Raw genomic sequence first — 7,791 nt, 5'->3', positions numbered from 1 at the left:
CAGACTATGGCAGTTCTTGACATTCAAGGATGGCCCTACAATCCTTCAAACCTACCTACCTTTCTTAAGAAACAGATTTCATTAGGATACCTTCCACACTTGGTCCTGTTTAAATGTTACCTCATTGAATCCTCATATTTAGTACAAAAATTAGATATGATTAGTCCCTTTTGAAATGATGCAATTGAGAATCTGATAAGATCACTGGGTAATGCTGGAGCCAAACTTGGACAAAAGTCTGGGTGACTGATTTCCTTTTGTATTTATTTTGAGAGTGAGAGGAATTACTTTCTTTTAAAAAAAATTCATTTTATTTTATGTTCTGGGATGCATGTGCAGGACATGCAGATTTCTTACAAAGATAAATGTGTGCCTTGGTAGTTTGCTGTGCCTATCTACCCATTACCTAGGTGAGAGGAATTACTTTTTAATGTGTACTAATTGGCAAAATGTTTTCTTCAAAACTGAGATTCAAAAATTATTAAAGTGGTATATGCTCACCATGTGAGAGGGAAAATGAGGGGAATGTGTAAATGTGTATATACTTTTAAAAGTTAACAATCTCTCACACTAATCCCATTATCCCCAAACCAGCCATATCAGCAACCAATATTGATGCTGTTGTCCCTGCCTATTCAGACATATCCAAACATATTCACATGTAGAGTGGGGTTTGGGCGAGTGCTTGACTCTGCAGCTTGACTGTCTTCTTGAATAATTTCTTGTGGCGTTTAGTTTAGGTAAACAGATATAAATCTTTAAAAACTTATTCAGTAGCTCATAATTTCCCTATTCATAGACTTTCATATTGTTTCTATTTTTTAGCTTTTCAAAGGATTCTGCAATAAACATGCTTACATCTATAAGCATGTTCACTCATATTTGTATAAAACATTTTGTTTAATGTTTTATAAAAGATTTTCAAAATCGAATTGCAAAATCAAAGGGCATTTTAAAATGCAGATGGATATTGTGAAAAGCCATCAAAATGTAGCCATTCCCTTATTGGCCCAAATGGACTCTTTATTGACTCACAGCATATGACTAATTTTCTAAACTTATAATTGATGTACAAAAACTGCATGCATTTAAAGTATACACTTAAAGAATTTTAACATATGTATATACTCCCAAAACCACACAATTTAAATACTGAACAATCTTGGAGCTCACAAAAAAATGGGAGATGCAAATAATCATCCAATAATCCTACATAAACCTATAATTATGTTTTGAGAGACTTGCTAGGGAAGGAAGGAAGACGGTTCTCTTGGAAGCTGTCACAAATGTATAACAACTGGGTGAGGGAAAGTTCCTAAGACATATGCTGAGATCTCAAGAGAGAAATAATAAAGTGGTTGACTAGGACAAAATTCATAAGGCAATGAAGGAAAAGAGGCATTTATAGTAGAATGAATGGTATTTGCAAAAGTCCTGGGCCGGGTATATTGTGCTCTAGCCATGAAGGAAGGGCAAGGTGGCCGGAAAGCAAATGAGAGTTAGGGAAGAAAGTAAGTCTTACAGGACCTCATAGGTCGTGGTCAGGATTTTATTCTTAAATCCAAGAACAATGGAAAGCCACCAAAGGGTTTTGAGCATTGGAATACATATGATCATTGTTGCATTTTTAAAAGATCAGTTGGCTGTTGTGCAGGCTAGACAGAGGGGTCCAGAGTAAAGCAGGAAGCCAGCCAGAAGTTCTTGAGCAAGGGAGTGTCAATGCAGACAGAACCATGTGGAAGGATTCAAGAGGATATTAAGACATTAGGTTGACAGGACATGGTGGTTAGTTCAATATGACGTGTCAGGGAGAGGGAAGTATCAGGAATGACTCGTAGGAGACTGACTAATGCAAGTGGATATGCAGTGTTGCCACTCAGGTATATGGAGAACATTGGATACAAAACTTCCCAAGGCTTTCCTGGGCTCTTAGGATAAAAACGGGGCCATGACCATGACACCCAATGCGTGGTTTGACCTTGGTTTGCGTCCCTGTGCTCCTGCTCCCAGGGCTACAGCCACACAGGTGATGTTTCAGTTCTTTGAAGAAGCCAACTTCTCCTTATCCTCAGGATATGCACACACTCAGTACCTTCCACACAGAATATTATTTGGTTAAGATGGGTCTTCCAACCTCAAGTCCCAACTTGGCATGTCCATAGAAATGACCAAAAATAAACAGGGAATCTCTTGTCACTATTACCTTTCTTAGGATCCTATTCTTTTCCTTTATTGTTATTATCATAACTTATAATTATCCTTTTACCCATGTTTATTTGTGTGGTTTCTATCTCTCCCTTTACATTGTAAAATCCATGGAGATATGGGTCTTGACAATTTATTACTCTATGCTTCCTGTCCAGCAAAGATCCTGCAATCAATATTCAATGATTATTTGTTGAATCAAAAATATATAGAGGAAACAATGAATGACTAATAGCTATCACTGTTATCATGGTCATTGTCAGTATCAGAAAACAAGTTCTTATCTGATAATGAGACAGTTAATGACAGAACAAAGAATGCACCATTTAGCAATGCCTGAAATGAAGTCAGAGGTAGTTACTAGAAAGGGGGAGCATCAGGTAGTTGCCATTTAGTTGTGAATCCCCAATGAGAAACTGAATGCAATAGAAGGTGCTGATATTTCTTATTACCTACCTTGCAGATATACAAAATGGTTTCCTTGATTTTGCTAATAACCTATGAGCGCCCTCTGCTGTCTTTAACCTGCCTCAGTAGCCTGAGAGTTCTTCATCTGGTTGCTTTCTAAAATAAAAAATAATGTAGCAAATAAATTGTACGTACCTGTCTGTTTGTATTGCCTGTCTTAGACATGAAACTCAGAAATCATATAATTCATACCTTGCATGGCTTGATCCTCCAGCACATAATAAAAAGGGATTTACAGCTAGCTCAGGGAGAACAACCATACCCTAGGTGTTGTCTTGGGTCCCTAATCCCATCTTTGGAAATGGCACTTCTCTGACCTCAATCACCTGAGATACCAACTGTTCTTTCCAATTGAAATGTGTGACTAGTTATCAAAATTTTAGACATCATATAATTCTGGACCTTGCACTTCCACTTCCAGGATGTTTCTGAAGACATAAAGACAAAAATGTATGCAAATGTATAAAAGTTCACTATAGCACTTTATATAACAAAAAATATTTAAAAATTAGATATTAGAAACAATATAATATACGTTATATAAATTAAATTAATATTCGCATAGACAACAATTTAAATAAGGCGTGTGTCGTTCATATATGCAATGTATCATTCATATATATTTGTAAATATTTAGAAAATGTCTTGAAAAAAGCATATCAAAAGGTGAACTGTGGTTTTCTCTAATTTGTGAAATTTATGGATGAAGAGAATGAAAGTTACATATGTGCATATATGTAATTACAGTTATACATAATTAGTTGTATGTCATTATAGTTATATATAGTTTATGTTAATTATATTCCATATAATTATATGTGTATTATATATTTCTATATTCTGATTATCTTTAAAACAATTTTAAACTTTTAAGATAAATTATAGATTCACTTGAAGTTTTAAGAAATCATACAGAGCAATCCAGCGTATTTTCTACCAAGTTTCCTCTAGCGGTAGCATCTTGCAAAATTATGCTACTATATCAAAACCAGTATGCTGACATTGATACAGGCAAGACACAGAACAGTTCTGTCCCTATGAGGATATCTCACACAGCCCTTATATAGCACACTCACTTCCCTCCTGCCCCCACCCTCTCCTTAACCCTTGGAAATTACAAATTTATTCTTTATTTCTATCATTTTGTCATTTTGAGAATGTTACATAAATAAAATTATACAGAATTTAACCTTTGGGGTTTGACTTTTTTTCACTTAGCGTAATTCTCTAAGGATGCACCAGGTTACTGTGTATATAAATAGTTTGTTCTCTTTTTTTGTTGAATAGTATTTCATTACAAAGATGTACAAAAGTTTATCCATTTATCCACTGAAGAACAACTGTGTTGTTTCCAGTTTTGACTACTAAAATAAAATTGTTATGACCATTTGTGTGCAGGTTTTGCATAAACATAAGTTTTGTTTCTCTGGGATGAATGCCTAAGAGTACAATTACTGGGTTTTATGGTAGTTGCATGTTTAGTTTTTTAAGAAAATGTCAAATTATTTTATCACAGTGGCTTTACTATTTTACTTTCACACCAGCAATGTGTGAGTGATTCAGCTTCTCTACATCCTCACCAGCATTTGGTGTTGTCACTTTTATGATAATGTTTGTCATCAGTTTCTGCCTGGCTTCCCAAACATAATTTGTCCCCAGATTCCTTCTTAATCACTCTCTTTGATACACTCCTGGAAAAAAAAACCTTCCAACCCAGTAAATCGCCAGATTGCCGCTATTACTTAGAGTACAGTGGCAGAGAACTTTATCCCCAGTCTTTTCCATTTAATATCTTGGTGAAACCATAGAGAGGCATCCTTCTCAAATATGCAAAACACTGGGAGAGAGAGCAGTGAGTGGTTTAATAACATGACTGGTGGAAGAAAACAAAGGGGCCAACCCAATCAGATACAACTTAACAGAAACAAACCCATTAATTCAACAGAATCAACACTGACTATCTTCAGACTCTATGCAATGTCCTGAGGATACAGACGTGTACATTAGAGTCACTACCCATTTAACTTCACAGTCTAAAAAAGAGACTTTGAAATAAGTATGAAAACAAATACATTTAAACTTGTATTGTTATTAATGTGTCTGTTGATTTAATGTAGTGTCTGACTTTTTTTTTTCAATCAGCATTAAAAAACTATGGATGAGTTTGAAGTTGGGGAATAATTCCTGTATTTTAGGAAGGCTCCTTCTGTGTGTGTGGCTGATGGATTAGAAGGGGACCTTTGGGAATACAAAGGTCACCTGAGAAATTAATTCAGTAGTTTGAAGGGAAACGGCAAGATCTGTGGCTGGGAACAGTGGCTCATGCCTCTAATCCCAGCACTCTGGGAAGCTGAGGCAGGAGGATCGCTTGAGCCAGGAGCTGAAGACTAGCCTGGGCAACGCGGTATCTAAAAAAAATACAAAAAAAAATTAGTCAGGCATGATGGTGTGTGCCTATCGTCCTAGCCACTCTGGAAGCTGAGGTGGGAGGATCACCTGAGCCCAGAAGGTCCAGGCTGCAGTGAGCTATGATGTCACCATAGCACTTCAGCTTGGGTGCTAGAGTGAGACCTTCTCTCAAAAAAAAAAAAAAAAGAAAAAAGAAAGAAAGAAGGAAAGAAAGAAAGAAGGAAGGAAAGAAGGGAGGGAAGGAGGGAGGAAGGAAGGAAGGAAGGAAGGAAGGAAGGAAGGAAGGAAGGAAGGAAGGAAGGAAGGAAGGAAGGAAGGAAGGAAAAGAAAGAACAAAGTTTTAAGAACAGTACCAGTGGTGATCATGAAAAATGTGTGCAGTAGATGTGAAAAGGGTTTATAATAAGTCTTGCTTACCAATCAGAAAGGAGGCTGACAACAGGGAGTACTTAGGATTATTCCCAAGTCTCTGTCTCAGGCAACCATGAAAATGTCTGTGCTCTATAAACTGAATAGCAAATTAGAACATAGGAATGTGTTTTGAAAGAGACAATGAGTTCAGGTAAAAATTTGTTGAATTGAACCTAAAAAAGAGCATCCCTTGGAGATGTCCTATAGGTAACTGAAGCTCTTCTTTTTTAAAAAAAGATACAGATTGTAGCCATCGATTTTAGAGTTTCTAACATAAAGATTATATTGGCATCCATGGTAATAATACATAAGATTCCCCAATAAAGCTTATGCACAGAGTAAAAATAGAAGCGGAATCAAGTTTAGAATCTTTGGAGGTATCAACATTCAAGCGAAGTCAAAAATAATAAGAGCCATTTAAAGAAACTGAAAAATAATGGTCAAATAGCAGAAAACTAAGGTAGGAGGAAAGATGGCATATAATTCAGTAGAAAAGAAAATTGCAAGTACGATACAGGCATCTAAGATGACAATTACTTTGAAGTCATCAAGTAATGTGGTCAATTACATTACATTAATCATATTTGGCACAGCTCTTTCCTATAGGATAATTATACATCTCCTCCCTAAAGAAGTCAAACATGGTCAAATGACTTGCTCTGGCCAATTAAACGTGATTGGAAGTCATATACTTCACTTTTAAGAAGAAGCTTTAAGAGCTGGCTCATGGTTCACCAAGTTCTCTTTCCCTGTAAACATAATGAGTGAAAGGCTCAAGATAGACTATTCCATCAGGTCCGGTTATAGAATTCATAAAACATTGATCATAGCTACAGCCAACCAAAGATGGCCATATAGTATAAGGAACAAGTCAAACACTGTGCACATAAGCCACTGTGATTTGGGATTATTTGTTACTGCAGCTGGGCAACCTAATCTATCATTATAGACATAGATAAAATAAGGAAATAAAATAGAAAATTTCACAGAGTGAAAACTATTTTAGTTGCCAAAAATTGGAAGTCAAACAATGGCAGGAAAAATAAGATAAGATCCCTAGAGATAACATTTAATATTGTCTTAGTCAAGAACCAATTAAGAAATAGAAACTACTCAAAGTACTTAGAACAGAAGGAATGTAATGCAAAGAATTGATTGAATAGACATTAGAAGAGCTAAAAAGTAAACTCGGTGATGGTGAGGTACCCAGAAACTGACAACAGGAGGAAACCACTAACAACTTCAGCTAGAGAGAAAAAGAAAGGAGGTAGTGTAACCAGAGCCCAGAGGCTGGACTCACCCAGCAAAAGCTGGAACCAAGGCAGGCCTATCTAGCAGGACCTGGAGCCTCAGACGTGGTACAGCCATTTCCAGAGACTTCTCCCAAATACAGAGCCAGAAAGGGCCATACAATAGTTCTCCTCTTTTCCTACTTCCTATCTACTGCCTACACCTCCCAGGGGCAGAACCTAGCCCAAATGTCAGCTGATTTGGGAACCTGAGAAATGCCAACTGCAGCAATCAGTATCACATCTCCTATCCTCTCTCAACACAGAGCAGAGCAGAGCAGAGCAGAGCAGGGGAAGGGTAGGAAATGGATCTGACAGCAAACAGTCCCAAGACTGGCACAGGCCAGGTCTGAAAGTGTTATGCTCAGACCGTTTGTTCCCCGAAGAAGACCACCAGAGTCCAGAGTCAAAGCCAAGCGGCAAGGATCTTTAATGCAAGTTCGAACTTGGTCCCTCCGTTCTACAACATACAAGAGGGCCTCGAACAATGCGTGCGCTTGCTTTTTATAGCCTAATGTAAACATGACTTGTAAAGTTGCAGAAGAACGAGGGAATTCTCTAGGTTACAGCATTACAATTGGTTAACATTTTAAGTTTATACATTTAGCAGTTTTCTATTGGTTCCCGTGCTTTCACAAACAGCTGTGTCCTTATTGGGGACTTTCCAGGTGGTGTCTTTCTAAAGTTGAGATATATGGTAGTCTTTGAGTTGAAAGATATATGGTGGGGAGACATATGGTGGGATGTGCTCAGGAAGTTGAGAGACATATGGAGGGGAGACATATGGTGGGATGTGTTTATACGGGGCTCAGGAAGTTGAGAGATATATGGCAAGCACTGGTAATTAGAACAGAAAAAGAACAAGACAGGGACTTTCACAATGCTTGTCTATACAACGTCTGGAATCTATAGATAACATAATCGGTTAGGTCCGGGGTCAACTTTTAACTAGGCTCAAGGCGCCGCCCGGGCTGTCTGCCTGTGGATTTCATTTGATCTCTTTCAGCTC

Source organism: Rhinopithecus bieti, unplaced genomic scaffold, assembly GCF_001698545.2.
Source record: "Rhinopithecus bieti isolate Rb0 unplaced genomic scaffold, ASM169854v2 scaffold_757, whole genome shotgun sequence".
Classification (NCBI taxonomy): Eukaryota; Metazoa; Chordata; class Mammalia; order Primates; family Cercopithecidae; genus Rhinopithecus; species Rhinopithecus bieti.
The sequence above is the reverse complement of the archived record's forward strand: the minus strand, read 5'-3'. Positions refer to the sequence as shown.